The following is a 19,217-nucleotide window of genomic DNA, read 5'->3' as shown; positions in this document are numbered from 1 at the left end:
GAGGACCCAAATAAATAAAATCAAAAACGAAAGAGGAAAAATCACAACCAATACCACAGAAATACAAAAAATTGCAAGAAATTATTACAAACAACTGTATGGCAAGAAATTTGACAACCTAGATGAAATGGACAAATTCCTGGAAACATATAGTCTTCCAAAACTGAATCAAGAAGAAGCAGAAAGCCTGAATAGACCAATAACAACTAGTGAAATTGAAGCAGTAATTAAAAAACTCCCGGCACACAAAAGCCCTGGACCGAATGGCTTCACATGTGAATTTTATAAAACATTAGGAAAGAACTAACTCCTATCCTCCTCAGACTATTCCAAAAGATACAAGAAGAGGGAAGACTCCCAAACTCGTTCTATGAAGTCAGTATTACCCTAATTCCAAAACCAGGTCAAGACACAACAAAGAAAGAAAACTACAGGCCAGTATCACTGATGAACATAAATACTAAAATCCTCAACAAAATATTGGCAAACCGAATCCAGCAACACATTAGAAAGATAATACACCACGATCAAGTGGGATTCATTTTAGGGATGCAAGGATGGTTTAATATTCACAAATCAATAAATGTAATACACCACATAAACAAAATGAAAGACAAAAACCACATGATCATATCAATAGATGCAGAAAAAGCATTTGATAAAGTACAACACCCATTCATGATGAAAACGCTTAGTAAAATGGGAATAGAGGGATCATACCTCAACATAATAAAGGCCATATATGAGAAACCTGAAGCCAATATCATACTCAATGGGCAAAAACTGAGAGCATTTCTCCTGAGGTCAGGAAAAAGACAAGGATGTCCACTCTCTCCACTCCTATTCAACATAGTCTTGGAAGTTCTAGCCACAGCAATCAGACAAGAAAGAGAAACAAAAGGAATCCAAATTGAAAAAGAGGAAGTAAAACTGTCATTATTTGCAGATGACATGATAGTGTACATAGAAAACCCTACAGACTCCACAAAAAAACTGCTCAAACTAATAACTGAATTTGGTAAAAGAGCAAGGTACAAAGTCAATATTAAGAAACTGAAGGCATTTCTGTACACCAACAATAAAATCTCAGAGATAGACACTGAAAGAAAAATCCCATTTACCATAGCAACAAGAAAAATAAAGTACCTAGGAATAAACTTAACCAAGGAGGTAAAAGACCTGTACTCAGAAAACTACACAACACTGAAGAAAGAAATTAAGGAAGATACAAATAAATAGAAGCATATACCATGCTCATGGATGGGAAGAATCAACATCATTAAAATGTACATACTACCCAAAGCAATTTATAGATTCAGTGCAATTCCTATTAAAATATCAATGACATTTTTCACAGTCCTAGAACAAATACTTCAAAAATTTATATGGAACCAAAAAGAGCCCGAATAGTCACAGCAATTTTGAGGAAGAAGAACACGGTAGAAGGAATCACAATACCTGATATCAAACTATACTACAAGGCCATGGTAATCATAACAGTTTGGTACTGGCATAGGAACAGACATATAGATCAATGGAACAGAATAGGGAGCCCAGAAATAAACCCAGGTTTTTATGGTCAACTAATATTTGACAAAGGAGGAAGGAACATAAAATGGAGTGAAAAGAGCCTCTTCAACAAATGGTGTTGGGAGAACTGGACAGGGACATGCAAAAAAATGAAACTAGACCACCAACTTACACCATACACCAGAATTAACTCAAACTGGATCAAAGAGTTAAATCTAAGCCGTGACACCATAAAAGTCCTAGAGGAAAACATAGGCAGAAAGATTTCAGATATCCCACGTAGCAATATTTTCACTGATATATCTCCTAAGGCAATGGAAATAAGGGAAAGAATAAACAAATGGGACTACATCAAACTAAAAAGTTTCTGCTCAGCTAAAGAAAACATCAGCAAGATGAAAAAGAAACCAACCATATGGGAAAATATATTTGCCAATGACATCTCAAACAAGGGATTGATCTCAGAAATATATAAAGAACTCATATGACTCAACACCAAGAAGACAGACAACCCAATTAAAAAATGGGCAAAGGACCTGAACAAACACTTCTCCAAAGAGGACATACAAAGGGTCCATAGACATATGAAAGAATGTTCAACATCACTAGCCATCAGAGAGATGCAAATAAAAACCACAATGAGATACCACCTCACACCAGTCAGAATGGCCATCATCAACAAATCAACAAACAACTTGTGCTGGAGAGGATGTGGAGAAATGGGAACCCTGGTGCATTGCTGGTGGGAATGCAGACTGGTGCAGCCGCTATGGAAAACAGTTTGGAATTTCCTCAAAAAACTAAAAGTGGAACTGCCTTTTGAACCAGCAATTCCATTGCAAGGATTATATTCGAAAAGTCCTGAAACACCAATTCAAAAGAACCTATGCACCCCAACGTTCATAGCAGCACACTATTTTTAATAGCCAAGTGCTGGAAACAACCTAAATGCCCATCTGTAGATGAGTGGATCAAAAAACTGTGGTACATTTACACAATGGAGTACTATGTAGCAGAAAGGAAGAAGGAACTTCTACCATTTGCAAAAACATGGATGGAACTAGAGAGAATTATGCTTAGCGAAATAAGCCAGGCAACAAAAGAAAAATACCTTATGCTGTCATCTATTACAGAAAACTAATGAACAACACAAACAAATGAGCCAAATTGAACCAGAGGTATGTAAACAAGGAGTAGACTAACAGTAACAAGGGGGGAGGGGGGAGGGACAGAATGGGGTAAGAAGGGGAAGGATCTAGTCAAAGAACATGTATAAATGACCCATGGACATGGACAACTGAGTGGGGACAGAATGTGGGGGAAGAGAGGGACAGAGTTCAGGGAAGCAAGAGAGGGAAAAAAGTGGGACAATTGTAATGGAAAAACAAACAAAAAATTTTTTAGTGGGTGAAAAATGAAAATATGAAGAATGGAAATGCCAGTTCAATAAATATTAGAAGGATAAGAATTTTCCTTCACTTTGTATATTTCTCTCCCTATCTGATTCCTCCAGAGTTTGGCATGCTAAAGAAGTAAGTAATGACATAAGTTTCTTTGCATAAAACTAATATGACCAGTTGTTAATAGACGGTTTTTTTGACCAAGTCTTTGATTGGAATGTCATGCCTAAAGGAGACATGCTTGGGCTCTGGTTGTTACCAAAAAGCCCTGAGGAACTGGGATTGACTTTCAAAGGTAATAAAAGCCCACGAGATAAAAGTCCTGGTACCTTGGTTGGATGTGCGGTCCATGGCAATCTTTCCAGGGAAGGAATGAAGGTTGTTTTCCTGAAAGATGGCTAGAAGGGACCTTATGGCACAATGGAAAACCAGAAGGACTTGGAAAAGACAGATGTGTACAGGCAAGGCTGAATGCCAGGTATGTGGCTCAGCTTCTGTGCCCTGAAGGGCAGACTGAAGGTCACCCTCAATGTTCCTTACGTAAGTTCCAGCAAAGCAGAACTAAAGATCATAAGTGATCATTTTCTGCTCTTGTTGTGTTTATGCAAATGAACAGGATAAATTAAAAATGGACTTAATGCAGTCCCTTTAATGACAAGGAGGATAATCTTAAGGAGAGAAATCATTATTCAAGGAAAATCACAATGATCAGTGGTAGACTATAAAGTAGTGCAGCTAACCGTCTTTAAAGTTTCTTTTCATTTAAAATATGTTTTCACTTGAAAGTTAAACTATGTTTGTGGTATCATCAAAGATATTTAATTTACCAGCAAGAAGAATGTCAAATGCCTTGCAACTGGATGTCTTTCCGATAAGACAGTTCTACAGATTTAGAGACTTGTATGTGGGTTATGTTACATAAATTAACATGCATTTTTTGTTTTCAAAGGGCATAAGCCTATGATCTCATTACCTGAGTGATTGTCTATACATATAGGCCTCACTTAATCCTGTCTGCATCACTGCCTCCTGAGACTCAACGGGTTGGCTGAACTAAGTGGCTGGGTTGATGAAGAATGGGGTGGTCTGTGGACTTCACTTTAAAACTGGTTTCTTTTTCTATCCTAATGGCTTGGACAGAAAGGGCCCAGAGGTCTGAGAGGGGGGAAACCTAAAATATTTCCCTCAGCCCAAACTAAGTATAATGGGCAAAAGGTTTTGGAAAACTGAGATGTGCCTAGTACACCTTCCTTCAAAGAAACCCACCCTTTTTTCCCCCCTAATGTGGGACATTGAAAAATTAATCCCTGCTTTTTGTCATCTAGTAGTTATGGATTAAATGATGTCTTTTAACCCTTTTGTCAAATCTGTTGCCCCCAGAATACAACAAGGATGCCAGCCTGTTGAACCAAGCATGCCATTGTCCGGGTACAGCCAACTGACCTGGAGTCTGCACGATTCTTCCCCATGTGGGAAGGCCACCCTCCCCTCCACACCCCCACTTTTATTAGGGATTTCTGGACCCAAGGGTAGGTAGGACGATGACCATGTTCAGCTTGAAGCAGCTAGAGGAGCTTGAGACCTTTGCCCATTGTCCTTTATACGATTATAAAGGTACTTAATATCTGAGAGGGAGGGATTATTTTTTATTATTAAAATAATTAATTAATCATTTATTTATTTAGAAAAAGAAGAAGAATATATGAAAGGGTGAAGTGGGAGAGCTTGTATGTACGAAAATGGGCATGGATTTGGGGGGGTATTGCTGGGGGAGGGGGGTGCTTGGTGGAGGGTAGCAAAGGGGAAAAAATTGGAACTATTGTAACAATATAATCAATAAAATATACTTAAAAAAAGATGAGGAAAAAACAAGATGGCGGAGGAGTAAGTGGAAGCTACACTAACTTCCTCCTAGAACTAGTCTGGATTTACAATGTAATTTTGGAGAAATCATCTGGAATAACGAACCGAACACCAGCTGGAGAGAAGTCTTATAACCACGGAGAGACAGAAAAGGCCGCTACATCACAACGTGACCGGTAGGGAGTGCGGAGACGTGGAAGGGCTGGCTGGGCTCCCACGGGTGGCAGCTGAAGGGGCTGAGAAACAGCTCAGCAGCCGGGGATTCCCCCTGAGAAGGGCAGGGTCTAAACCCCCAGCTGGGCTTCCCAGCCTACAGCGACAGAGTGGAAAGTAAAATAGTATCAGCTGTGAAAAGCGAAAAGCCACAGGCTTTCTTGCTAGCCGGAGAGAAACAGCAGGAGAAAAAGAGCTCTTAAGTGGATCACATACGAAAATATTTTGGCCACCACTTACCCTGGGCTCAAGCAGAGGGAAGGCAATGAGGGCTGGAGACACTTGGGGAGAATTTGGCACGGTGGCTTTGAGGGGAGAACTGGAGGAGCAGCTGACTGGGTCCCAGTGCTGACTCATCCCCAGTACTGCGGGTAGACCATTCCCCTCCAAGTGGCGTCAGCCTGAGGGGAAGCAAAAGCCCTGCCTACAGGAATTAAGCTGCCACACCCACAGTCCTTAAGCCTGACAGCTAATCACAGATTGAATAGATTAACAATCAAAGAAGACAGACAAAGGCAGTAGATCCCTGGAAGTCTCCAACAGGCTGCCTAGGGCCAGACTGGTACATGATCTGACGCCACCAGAGGCAGATCCAGGAAGTGCAGATCATTCCAAGAAGCACCAACAAACAATAGGAGTCAAAAAAATGGGGAGACAGAGAAACAACCTCCCATCAAAAGGAAAGGTAGAATCCCCAGAAAGAGTGCTAAATGAAATAGAGGGGAGCGAACTATCAGATATGGAATTCAAAACATGGATTATGGAGAAGCTGAATGAGCTCAGCGGAAACTTCAAAGAACTCCAGAAAAACTACAAGGAACTCACAGAAAATTACGTGAGCATGAAAAAGGACATAGAAGCTATCAATAAGAGCCAGGAGGAAATGAAAAATACGATCTCTGAATTGAAGAACACAGTAGAAGGAATTAAAAGCAGGCTAGAGGAAGCAGAAGATCGGATCAGCGAGCTGGAGGACAACCTACACAAAAACTCCCAGACAATGCAACAAAATGAAAAAAGACTGAACAAGACTGAAGAGGTTCTAAGACAGCTGCAGGACAACATGAAACGTAATAATATCCGTATCATAGGAATTCCAGAAGGAGAAGAAGAAGAGCAAGGGATAGAAAACCTCTTTGAAAAACTAATGACAGAAAACTTTCCTAACATGACGAGAGAAAGAGTCACGCAAGTCCAGGAAGCACAGAGGGTCCCAATGAAGATGAACCCCAACAGGCCCACTTCAAGACACATCATAATTAAAATGCCAACATTCAAAGACAAAGAGAGAATCCTAAAAGCAGCAAGAGAGAAACAACTAATAACATACAAGGGAGCTCCAATAAGGCTATCATCAGATTTCTCAGCAGAAACACTACAAGCCAGAAGGGAATGGCAAAAAATATTCCAAGCAATGAAAAACAAAGGCCTACAACCAAGAATACTCTACCCAGCAAGGCTTTCATTCAAAATGGAAGGTGAAATAAGGAGTTTCCAAGACAAAAGAAGGCTAAAAGAATACATCTCCACCAAACCAGCATTGCAAGAGATGCTAAAGGGTCTGCTTTAAGAAGATGAAGAAACAGAGAGACAGAGAGGAACACGAGTACAAAGGGGGAAAATGACAATGAATAAGTACTGAAAGAAAGAAGGAACTTCTACCATTTGCAACAACATGATTGGAACTAGAGAGGATTATGCTTAGCGAAATAAGCCAGGCAACAAAAGAAAATTACCTTATGCTGTCACCTGTTACAGGAAACTAATGAACAACACAAACAAATGAGCAAAATTGAACCAGAGGTATGTAAACAAGGAATAAACTAACAGTAACAAAGGGGGAGATGGGAGGGAGAGAAGGGGTAAGAAGGGGAAGGGTCTAGTCAAAGAACATGTATGAATGACCCATGGACATGGACAACTGGGTGGGGACTGACTGTGGGGGGGGGGCAGGGTGCAGGGAAGCAAGAGGGGGAAAAAAAGTGAGACAACTGTAGTGGAAAAACAAACAAACAGAAAATTTTTTAGTGGGGGGGGAATAAAAATATAAAGAATAGAAATGCAAGTTCAGTGAATATTAGAAGGACAAGGATTTTCCTTCCGATAAGACAGTCCTACAGATTTAGAGACTTGTATGTGGGTTATGTTACATAAATTAACATGTGTTTTCTGTTTTCAAAGGGCATAAGCCTACAATCTCATTACCTGAGTGATTATCTGTATGCATAGGCCTCACTTAATCCTGTCTGCATTGCTGCCTCCTGAGACTCAATGGTTTGGCTGAACTAAGTGGCTGGGTTGGTGAAGAACGGGGTGGTCTGTGGGCTTCACTTTAAAACTGGTTTCTCTTTTCTATCCTAATGGCTTGGACAGAAAAAGCCCAGAGGCCTGAGATGGGGGAAACCTAAAATATTTCCCTCAGTCCAAAATAAGTATAATGGGCAAAAGGGTTTTGGACAGGTGAGATGTACCTGGCACACCTTCCTCCAAAGAAGCCCTTCTTTTCCCTAATGTGGGACATTGAAAAATTAATACCTGTCTTTTGTCATCTAGTGGTTACGGATTAAATGATGTCCTTTAACCCTGTTGCCCCCAGAATACAACAAGGATGCCAGCCTGTCAAACCAAGCATGCCGTTGTCCAGAGACAGCCAACCAACCTGGAGTCTGCACGATCCTTCCCCTTGTGGGAAGGCCACCCTCCCCTCCACATCCCCACTCTTATTAGGGATTTCTTGACCCACGGGTAGGTAGGACGACGACCATGTCCAGCTTGAAGCAGCTAGAGGAGCTCGAGACCTTCATCCATTGTCCTTTATAAGATTGTAAAGGGTCTTAAGTCTGAGAGGGAGGAATTGTTATTTTTTATTGTTAAAATATTTAACTAATTAATTAATTAATTTTAAAAAAGAAGAAGAAGAATATATGAAAGGGTGAGGCGGGAGAGCTTGTATGTACGACCCATGGGCATGGACTTGGAGAGGGGATTGTTGGGGAAGGGGGGTGCTGGGCGGAGGGGAGCAAAGGGGAAAAAAAATTGGAACTATTGTAACAATATAATCAATAAAATATACTTAAAAAAAAAAAAGATGAAAAAAATCTTACTCATTCTACTGACTGTAGGGCCATCCATCTATATTTTATTAAAATTTTCATTAATATAGAATGTAGTAAAAGAAATGCACATGTACTAAAAATTAATTTATAATTTTGTGTTTTATCCTATTTGTTTTGGACTTTTGTTAAAGCAATAAAGTGTTATAGTTTAACTTTTCTTTGAATACCTCCCCGGACTCAAAATTGAGACACTGAACTTCCTGCTAATAAGGGCAATTTGGGGTTTGCGATGTTAAATGGAAAAAATAAATTGATATAACTAAATTTCATGTCAAATTTTGGGGTATGCTGTAGATGTTACAAAGAGAGGTATTACTGATTTCTTTTACTATATATTTATTTGTTTTTTTTCACCATGTAATAGTACTTTAAGTGTCTCATCAGATAATTATTTGCTCTACTGATAGAGAACAGTACATTGTCTTGGCACATGAATTATGAGAGTCATGGATACCAAGAGCATTTTCATAGGTGCCAGATGAGAGAGGTTTGTGGGGGAATAAGTGAAGAGGTGAGGGGATTAAGAAATACGAATAGGTAGTTACAGAATAGCCATGGGGATGTATAGTAAATGGAGCAGCCAAAGAACTTATATGTATGAATGACCCACAGACATGAACAATGGTGAGGGGGACTGCCTGAGGGAGCTGGGGGTGCTGGGTGGAGGGGGCAAACAGGGAAAAATCAGGACAACTGTAATAGCATAATCAATAAAATATAATTTAAAATAAATAACTAAATTTAGGTAATTAAAAAAAAGTTTCTAAAGTGTCATTGAACAGATTTGCATAGTTTTAATTCCTAACAAGGGAGTTCCTAGACCAGTGGTTCTCAGCCTGTGGGTCGTGACCCCTTTGGGGGTCGAATGACCCTTTCACAGGAGTTGCCTAAGACCATCGGAAAACACATATATAATTACATATTGTTTTTGTGATTAATCACTATGCTTTGGTTATGGTTGGGTGTCACCACAACATGAAGAACTGTATTAAAGGGTCACATTGTATACTAACTTTCTTTTGTAAGTACCTAGGTTATCAAAAGGTATAAAAAAATGGAACAAATAGATAAATTATATTTTTGGAAAAAATAGAATAAAACTTCATTTAAAGGACCACCTTGTAATACTATGACTTTGGTAACAATCTAGATTAAGTAATTCCTCTGTGTAGTTTTCTCTTTACCTATAATGCAAAAGACATAAAACACAGCTATCATTCTTGTGTTTATAAGAGGAGAGTATAGTCCTGTTCCATCAGAGTCAGCATTCTCATGAAAACACATGGACCATGCTTTTTATATCTCATAGATGTACAGACATTGTTCTTTACATGAGGGCCTGTCATGCTAACCATTCTGTAAGTTTCAAAAGAAAACAAATCAATTTAAAAAGGCTAAATATATAGATTTTTAGTATTTTTTAAATAGGTATGACTACTGAGGCTGATTTACTTCTTGATTAATTAATTGCAATTACATGACTTATCGTTTAAGTGTCTGAATGCAAGTATTACATAGTTATAAGCAGGATACATGCAGGAATAAATTTTGTTCTTAAAGTTCCTTTTTAAAAGTTCAAAGTTTGGAGTTTACAGAAAAATCTACCCACTAAATACAATTTTCCATAAAATAAAATTACAACTGAGAGGTGGTCTTAGTCTAACAGATGTCTAACAGAAGTTTACTTCATTAGACCCAACTTTGTGCCAATGTTGAGTAACTGGGGGCCCCAAAGATGATGCACAAATCTGGTGGCAGGACAGGGGCCAAGGGGAAGAGAGCTAAGGGAGCAGAGCCTTGGATACCTAGGGTCTCACTGGAGAGAAGAAGCTCTACAGTGAGAAGAGGAGAGGCGAATAGTAGAGGACAAATGTCTATTAAATTAATTAACACTATTTTGATCTACGGATTGAGTTTCCACATGTTAGGGATTATTTTGGAGGATGTTCCATGATAATGCTTTAAATAAATAATTATTTCAATTTGATATTTTCTTACTTGCTCATGACAGTTCTATGATATTTCTTTACTTTTTATTTTTGTTCACTTGCTGACATATCAAGTGTTTTCATTTTTCCATTTTCTTTTCTCATTTGTCCACACATAAACATTATTGTAACCAAAGCAGAGAAACTTTTATGCTCTGATCTTTTTCACTTGACATTGTATCACAGTTTATAATTCTTTATCCTTTTCTGTTTAGCACTCCAAATAAAGAGAAACCCTTGGCCTTCTAGATTCCATTTTGGACAGCCAGACTTGTAAACCTCTGACTTAGGCTTCAAACTCAATGTAGCTTCCTTTAGAAATGGGGCTGTGTGTGTCACCTCTAAGAGCATGCGTCTCTGGAGATGTCTTCTCCAATTGAAAGTGCAAGAAAACTGCACCTTTTCAGATATTGCTTTGGAGCTGCTTGTCCTTTGAAGTGTCATTTAATTTAAATGTACTTTTAAGTCTTATAGTTGCAAACACATTTCAATGTGTTCCCTTAGTGTGGTGCCTTAGGTAGGCGCTCAATAAATGTTTATTGAATAAACAGTATTGCTCATAAAGGATCACATGTAAATTACTTTAGCAAAAAAAAGTTCTTATAATGTATTTCCAAAAGAAAAATTTCTGTGTCTATCCAGAATAACTTCTATAAAAAAATAGAAACCACAATGATTTAAAAACATAGATTTTAAAGAATAATGCTACTCATTGTCCTACTTGCTTTATAGAAGGTTTAGCTCTTTTAATGTTCACAATTCTGTGCTACTGGTATTGATACTCCAGATAAAAAGGCTCATAAAAGTTCAGAAACTTATCCAAGATTACACAATTAGTAAGGAAGTATTGGAGCTAAGATTAGGACACTGCCTTTCAGATATCACATTTCATGTTCACATAGTATCTTTCTAGTATACACAGCCTGCTTGTTGGTTTCAGACAGCAGAAGTACAGAATACAGTACTATATAAAGAAGGCTTCTTAGAGTCCCTTTAAATATGATGCATGTGTGTTATGAAGCAGAGTATCAGCAACAGTGATTTGCTACAGGGGTGTCCCTGATCCCACCTTAGTGACTGACACCATTTAAAAATGAGATTTTTCTGAATAGATTGTAGGTGTAGATTTGAACTTTTGGGGACCTCCAGTCCTTTAAGTATTCATACCTGGTACAGGTTACCCAATTTCTCAGAAAACCACAGAGAAAATGATAGTTCTATATCCTTCTTATATATGAAGTAGCAAAATAGATTTTGTTTGTACTGCCATAAGAATCCTAAAAAATGACATTTAAAATACAATAGTCTCAAGCAAAAGGAAATAAAATAGTGATATTGATTATTACAATAAAAAAATAAGGTATGAGAGATTCAATGTTATCTTGATTTTATTTAGAAATATGTGTTTAAATATTTTCCTCTGACTTTAACTCAATGGCTTGTAAATTTTACAATGAATGATTAATGTTTTATGAAGTTCTATGAACATATTTTACTCATTCATTTTGAATTAATTGTAATATTGAACTATTTACATATCAACCAAAAGCACAATCTTAAATACAAATAAATATTCCTTATAATTTTAATTTTTAGAAAATACTGACTGTTGGCTGTTTACTCTTTGTAACATTAGCACCTGTAACATTAATGGAAGTTTATATTTTTTCAGCCATATTTGGATCTAAGTGTCCACTAGGCAACTGTCACCTTGTATAAATCATTAGGGTATTAAAAAACAAACAAACATTAGTTAAGCATCCCTAAAAATGCTCCCAAGGAATATTATTCTACTTCATAGATATAATCTGTCAAAATTATTAAATGTCTGTACATTATAGCAGCATTCTATTTTAGAGTCAGGAATCAATTTTAGGAAATACGATCTTATATTTACAATATGATGGGATAATTGTAGGGGATAGAAATGTTCTGGGAAGATGAAATAAATCATAGGTGCCCAAATGAGACAATTTAATCAGCTTAATTTAGGTCACTCAAAGTACTTATATTTTATTTTATTTTATTTTATGTTTTCACTTTTCTTTGTGATTACCATTTATTGTGTTTACAAAATGACATTTATTAACTACATTTGTTGTATTATATCACTTAAGTAAAACAACTATATCCATTTACAAATGAGGAAATTGGCAAAGAGAGAGCAAGTAATCTATTTGGTAAATGACAGAGCTGGGGTTAACATCTCAGGAAGTTCTGATTTAAGAAACCATAATGAGGTAAGAATGAAATAAACCAGTCTAATATAATTAAAATTTTTTCTGTATTTTATAATATATATCTCATGAATTATGCTTCTGACCTGCCAGTATCTCTTAAGATTTTCACTAGTAAAGTTGTAGAAAATTAGAACATAAATCTACAGATTTAAAACTATGAATTCACTAAAAATATGAATTTTCAAAAAATTATTAATCTGCCATAGTAACTATGACATGACTAATGATTAAACTGAAGGCAGAGAATTGCTAATTAAAAAATTCATATTCTACAACCCTTTTTTACATACCTGCTGGAGAGTCTAAACTTTTGTAATTAAATAGCCTCCCTTAGAGCCATTAGTATTTCTTAATGTTTTTGTTCAAATGAAAATGTTTGAGGCTTATATCAATTTATCAGAATTCAGATTTCTCACTCACATTTTCAAAAATATTAGTTCAGTTAATTTTATCACAAGTTTTTTATTTTAGTGACCCTTAATTGAACAAAGAATTACTGAAAATAGAAATGAAAACATTTGTCAAGTGCTGGCCATCTGGCAGGCACACATGAGGTCTTTACATGCCTCATCTGAAGTAAGTCTTCCAACAACCTGGGAGATAAACTACTGTCACTCCACTTTGCAGATGAAAAACTCAGGCTTGGAAATTGAATTGATAAAATTTCCATAGAATTATACACAATTTAATTTTCAAATGTACACTTTCTTTCTTGCTATGTCTAAGGTGTAAATTTTTCATGCTTTAATATAGAACTAACATAATTAACTTGATAAAATCAAAGATATCTATTTTTGTAGGCATTCAAATGGTGTTTTCCAGGTGCATTTACTACCTTCCTTAAGTAGAGGTTTTTTTTTAATACCAACCACTTTGAAAAATGGATTCCTGGGCTAACAGGAAATTTACTAACTCCATCTTCAGGGTTAAGGTTAGATAAAAAAGTCAATAAGATCTTCCAGTTACACTATGCATACATAAGTAGTGAATTGAATTAACCATGAGGTAATTTTGGGGGGGATTCTACTACAATGTAAAAAATATTCAGCATAATATTGTAAAATATATGGCAATTTAATCTGATATGAATACGACTAAAAGTAAACTGATAAATAATAGTAGGTGTGAGTAAAACTGAATAGTGACCAGAACAATAAATACATGAATAAATTCAGCAGAAAGAGCATGCGTTTTAATTTCTCTCAGGTAAATATCTAGGCATGAACAGGGTGAGTCATATGGTAGGTACATGTAGAACTCTTTCCCAAAATGGTTGTACCATTTTCCATTCCCACCAGCAGTATATAAGAGTTTCATTTCTTTCATATCCATGTTAACACTTGGAATGTTAGTCATTTTAATAGGTATGTTCTTGTAGCTAATTCTGGTTTTAATTTGCATTTCCTCCCAGCTAAAAATGTCGAACCTCTTTTTCCTGTTTATTTGCTATCTTTATATTATCTTTTTTTTAAGTATATTTTATTGGTTATGTTGTTACAGTAGTCCCAATTTTTTTCCCTTTGTTTCCCTCTGCCCAGCAACCCCTTCCCTCCAGCAATCCCACCCCCCCTTAGTTCATGTTCATGGGTCATGCAAATAAGTTCTTTGGCTTCACCCTTTCCTATATTTTTCTTAACTTCCCCTTGTCTATTTTGTACCAACCAATTATGCTTCTTAATCCCTGCACCATTTCCCCATTTATCCCCCTTTGCCTTCCCAGGTGATAACCCTCCAAATGACCCCCATATCTATGATTCTGTTCCTATTCTGGTTTGTTTAGTTGGATTTTGTTTTTATTTTTTAGATTTAGTTGTTGATAGTTGTGAGTTTGTTGTCATTGAAGTATTCAAAATTTTGATCTTCTTTTAAGTAAGTCCCTTTGACATTTCATATAATAATGACTTGGTGATGATGAACCCCTTTAGCGTTACCTTGTCTGGGAATCACTTCATCTGCCCTTTCATTCTAAATGATAGTTTTGCTGGATAGAGTAACCTTGGTAGTTAAATCTTTGCTTTTCATCATCTTGAATACTTCTTCCCAGCCCCTTCTTGCCTGTAAAGTTTCTTTTGAGAAGTCAGCCGACAGTCTTATAGGCACCCCTTTGTAGGTAGCTCTGCTTTTCTTTGCTGCTTTTAAGATTCTCTCTTTATCTTGAACCTTTACCATTTCAATGATGATGAGTCTTGGTGTGGTCCTTTTTGAGTCTAGCTTATTTGGGACTCTCTATGCTTCCTGAACTTGTATGTCTATTTCCTTCACCAAATTGGGTGAATTTTTTCTTCATTATTTTCTTACATAAGCTTTCAATTTCTTTCTCTTCCTCTTTTCCTTCTGGCACCCCTATGGTTTAGATGTTGGCATGTTTAAAGTTGTCCTAGATGTTCCTAAGCCTCTCCTCCTTTTTTTTCAATTCTTGTTTCCTTATTGTGTACTGGTTGACTGTTCTTTTCTTCCTTATGTTCCAAGTCATTGATTTGAACCCTGGTTTCCTTCTCTTCATAATTGGTTTTGTGTGGGTTTTCCTTTGTTTCATTTAGCATAGTCTTCACTTCTTCCCTTAGTGTTTGCCATGCTCAAGCATATCTGTCAAGCCTGTGAGCACCTTTATCACCAGTGTTTTGAACTCCACATCTGTTAGGTTGGCTATCTCCTTATCTGGGAGGTTGGCTCTCTCCTCATCTTTTGGTTCTCTCACTGGAACCTTGATCCAGTCTCCCTTTTGGGCCATATTTCTCTGTCTCCTCATCTTGACAGTCTCCTGTGTTTGTTTGCCTCTGTGTCTTGGGTAGAGCTGTCCCTCCTATTGCGTTGAAAGGGGAAGAGCCTTAGGTATTCGTCAGTACAGGATGAACAGTTTAACCACATTGTGGCACTGTGTGTGGTGGAGGGGTCTGAGAGGGAACAATGCTGCTTGCTCAGCACTCGCCTCTTTTCCAGGCACTTGTCCCACTTCTATATGGGACTGGCACCTCTCTAGCTATTTCTCTGATTGTCGTTCCCAGAGTGGGTGGGTCTGTGGATGTTCTAGGACTGTGGGGGCCCTTTGAACATGTGGACTCTGCTGAGAGACCAGCAGTTTCTTCCTCCACCCCAATTCCCAATGGTTTGCGCAGTCAGAAGCAATGAGGCTTTATTTTGCCTGGCACTGGCAAAATGCTTTGTGTTCTGGTCTGGTGCAGGGAGCACTCCCCAGGTGTCCCTCCTGAGTTTTTAAAATGTGCGACTGTGCTTTATGCCAGCCTGCTGTTGTCACTGCTGCTGCCCCTGCCATGACACCACGTCATCTCCGCCCCAGCTCTGCTCCTCCTACTTGTCTGGATGAGTATTTCTTATTTATATCTTAATTTGTTGGGTTTTCATACAGCTTTGTTTTCTGGAACTTCTGGTTGTCTGTAGCTTTGAGGTAGTTGTATTCCTTCTTAGTTGTGGATGGAGATGCAGCGTGTCTGTCTACGCATTAATCTTGGCCAGAATCCCCTATATTTTCTTTGTTACAGTCCATGTTAAAATATTTTGCCCATTTTTTTATTGGCATATCTTTTTTCTGATTACTGAGTTTTGAGAGTTGTTTACATAATCAGGGTTCAATTTCTTCAACATGTAGATGATTTGCAATTATTTTCTCTTAACAGTATTTTTAAGATTTGGACACAAATGTTCATAGAAACTTTACTAATAATAACCAAAATCTGGAAACAATCCAAATTATACATCATCAGGTGAGAGGACAAACTATTATGGTATCCAAACACCAGAACACTATTCAGCAATAAGAAAGAATAAACTATTGGACGGTCTCGCGGAGCCCTTCCGGCCGTCCATCTCCCGTCCCCCGGTCCACCGGGGCACCGACGCGCGGAACCGCGGCCGCGCCCGCTCCCACCCAGGTAGTCCGCCTCCCGGCCCCGCTCCTCCGGTTCCCCCGGTGGTTGGTGCTGCGCCGTGGCCCGGGCGGAGCTGCCCATTGTGCGCAGCGTGTGGCGGGCGAGGGCAGGGTGACGCCCTGTAGAGGCTTAGCTTTGCCTGGAGCGACCGAAAGCTCCTGCGACACTCAGGAGCGCCGCGCCCGGCCGGGCTTGTGGGGTTGGTGCGGGAGCCACACAAGGGGGTTTTATTTTTTAACAAAACGGTTGCGACTAAAGACCGAAACACTTAAATCTAAAAAAAAAAAAGAAAGAAAAAACTATTGATATTTTAACAACATGAGAGCTTCAAAATAGCTATGCTAGGTAAAAAAAAAAAAAAAAAAGAGAGAGAGAGAAAGAGTACATGATTTACGCTTTCATTTATACAAAACATTAGAAAATGAAAACTAACCTATAGTGAAAGAAATGAAAATAGGGGGTAGGAGCTGGAAAGGGTTACCTTAAGGCACAGAAAATTTTGGGAAGTGATGAATACATTCATTATTTTGCTTATAATGATAATTTCATGGGTTTATATATGTTACCAAATTTAGCAAACTGTCCACTTTAGATATGTATAGTTTATTGTATATCAACAATAACTCAAAAAGCTGTTTTCAAAATACAGCAGAAAGTTTGCATCATACTTCTTTTATTTGTGCTTCTAGTTGAATTACCACAAAGTGTGTGATGGGGGGTGGGGGAAGAAAACAAAACAGAAAGAAAATCATGGAGTAAATGCGCTCAATGAAAAGTTATACTGCATCTCATTTATACTGTTATAGCACCATTTGGCTCATTCTAAGTTAAAATATTTCCAGTATAGCTGGCCTGCAGGTGCCGGACCTGCTGGCACCACAGACAAGGCTGCCGTGCCGCGCCTGTGACGTCAGGGCAGAGAAGGAGTGGCTATTTCTACGCTCAGTGCCCAGAACAGTGGGCACTAAGAATGGTTTGTAGCCGGACATGCAAAAAAAAAAAATATATATATTTCCAGTATAAAAGAAAATCTTACTCTTACTCTACCCTTTTAAACTATAAAATGAATAGAATTCCATTCTTAATTGTTCAGTTTAGACAACAGTGTGTCATAACATTCTCAATTTTTATACTTACTGTAAGCAGAACATCTTATGAAAACGTAGTTTTCCATAGAAAACATAATAAATTCTTTCCTTGCTGAGGCATGTAATTAAAAGCTTAAAAATACCATCAGTCAGAAGTGTTATGTGTCAGGTCATGTAACAAGAAATAATTAATTTTCTTTTTCTTTTTTTTAGTTTGCCGATTAAAATGGGAAGATATTAATTAAGGACAGCACAAGGTAAAGGTCTGCAGGATCACCTGGGAAAAGGTATACATTTCACTTAATATAATTGGCATATTTTCTGGTTTTCTTCTTTGATTCCTTTGAAGTACACAGCACAATTCTTAATACTGAACTAAACAAGATTGAATTCTCACAGTCGGTGAAAGGTGATCTTTTTATTGTCTCCATAGTTTTTTGCTTTTTCTAGAACATCATATAATTGAATCACATATGTGTATGTGGCCTTTTTTGGTTGGATTCTTTTACTTAGTAATATCCATGTAAGTTTCTCCAGGTCTTTTCATGGCTCAATAGTTCATTTCTCTTCTCTCTTCCACTTGTATTGAGAAATAATTGACATACAGCACTGTATAAGTTTAAGGAGTAGGACATGATGGTTGATTTACAATACAGATGACCCTTGAACAAGGCAGTTTTGAACTTCAGAGGTCCACTTATATGCAGATTGTTGTCAGTTGATGCATGCAGTTCAAACCTGCCTTGTTCAAGGGTCAATTGGTGGTTGGGAATACAAATATGTCAAGGATCAACTTAAGTTGTACATGGATCTTCAACTGTGAAAATGGTCGATTTCCCTAACCCCCATGTTATTTAAGAGTTAACTGTATTGTGAAATAATTACCACAACAGTTTCAGCTAATATCTATCCCCATAGTTCATTTCTTTTTTTAAGTATGTTTTATTGATTATATTGTTACAATAGTTCCAATTTTTTCCCCTTTGCTCCTCTCCGTCCAGCACCCCCCTCCCCCAACAATCCACCCCCAAGTCCACGCCCATGGGTCGTACATACAAGCTCTCCTGCCTCACCCTTTCATATATTCTTCTTGTTCTTTTAAAAAAAAAATTAATTAATTAATTATTTTAACAATAAAAAATAACAATCCCTCCCTCTCAGACTTAAGACATTTTAAAATCTTATAGAGCACAATGGGAAAATGTCTCAAGCTCTTCTAGCTGCTTCAAGCTGGACATGGTCATCATCATAACTACCCTTGGGTCCAGAAATCCCTAATAAGAGTGAGGGTGTGGAGGCGGGGGTGGCCTTCCCACACGGGGAAGGATCATGCAGACTCCAGGTCATTTGTCTGTCCCCGGACAAGGGCGTGCTTGGTTTAACAGGCTGGCATCCTTGTTGTATTCTGGAGGCAACAGATTTGGCAACAGGGTTAAAGGACATCATTCAATCCATAAGCACTAGATGACAAAAGGCAGGGATTAATTTTTCAATGTCCCACATTAGGGAAAAAAAAGGGGCTTCTTTGGAGGAAGGTGTCCAAAACCCTTTTGCCCATTATACTTAGTTTGGGCTGAGGGAAATATTTTAGGTTTCCCCTCTCTCAGACCTCTGGGCCCTTTCGGTCTAAGCCATTAGGATAGAAAAGAGAAATCAGTTTTAAAGTGAAGCCCACAGACCACCCCATTCTTCACCAACCCAGCCACTTAGGCCAAACCGTTGAGTCTCAGGAGGCAGCATTGCAGACAGGATTAAGTGAGGCCTATATGTATAGACAATCACTCAGGTAATGAGATCATAGGCTTATGCTCTTTGAAAACAGAAAATACATGTTAATTTATGTAACATAACCCACATACAAGTCTCTAAATCTGTACAACTGTCTTATCAGA

General features: G+C 37.9%; 1 non-coding gene across 1 annotated transcript; it reads left to right on the top strand.

The window, feature by feature from the left end:
• Positions 1-17,094: 17,094 nt before the first annotated feature.
• Positions 17,095-17,228, top strand: LOC150007324 (small nucleolar RNA SNORA43). Its single transcript, XR_016512160.1, has one exon. It is a non-coding gene; the product is annotated as a small nucleolar RNA SNORA43 (small nucleolar RNA).
• Positions 17,229-19,217: the final 1,989 nt, after the last annotated feature.

Source organism: Furipterus horrens, unplaced genomic scaffold, assembly GCF_987537825.1.
Source record: "Furipterus horrens unplaced genomic scaffold, mFurHor1.1.pri manual_scaffold_6, whole genome shotgun sequence".
Taxonomy (NCBI): Eukaryota; Metazoa; Chordata; class Mammalia; order Chiroptera; family Furipteridae; genus Furipterus; species Furipterus horrens.
Note: the sequence above shows the minus strand (reverse complement) of the source record. Positions and strands in the feature narration are given on the sequence as shown.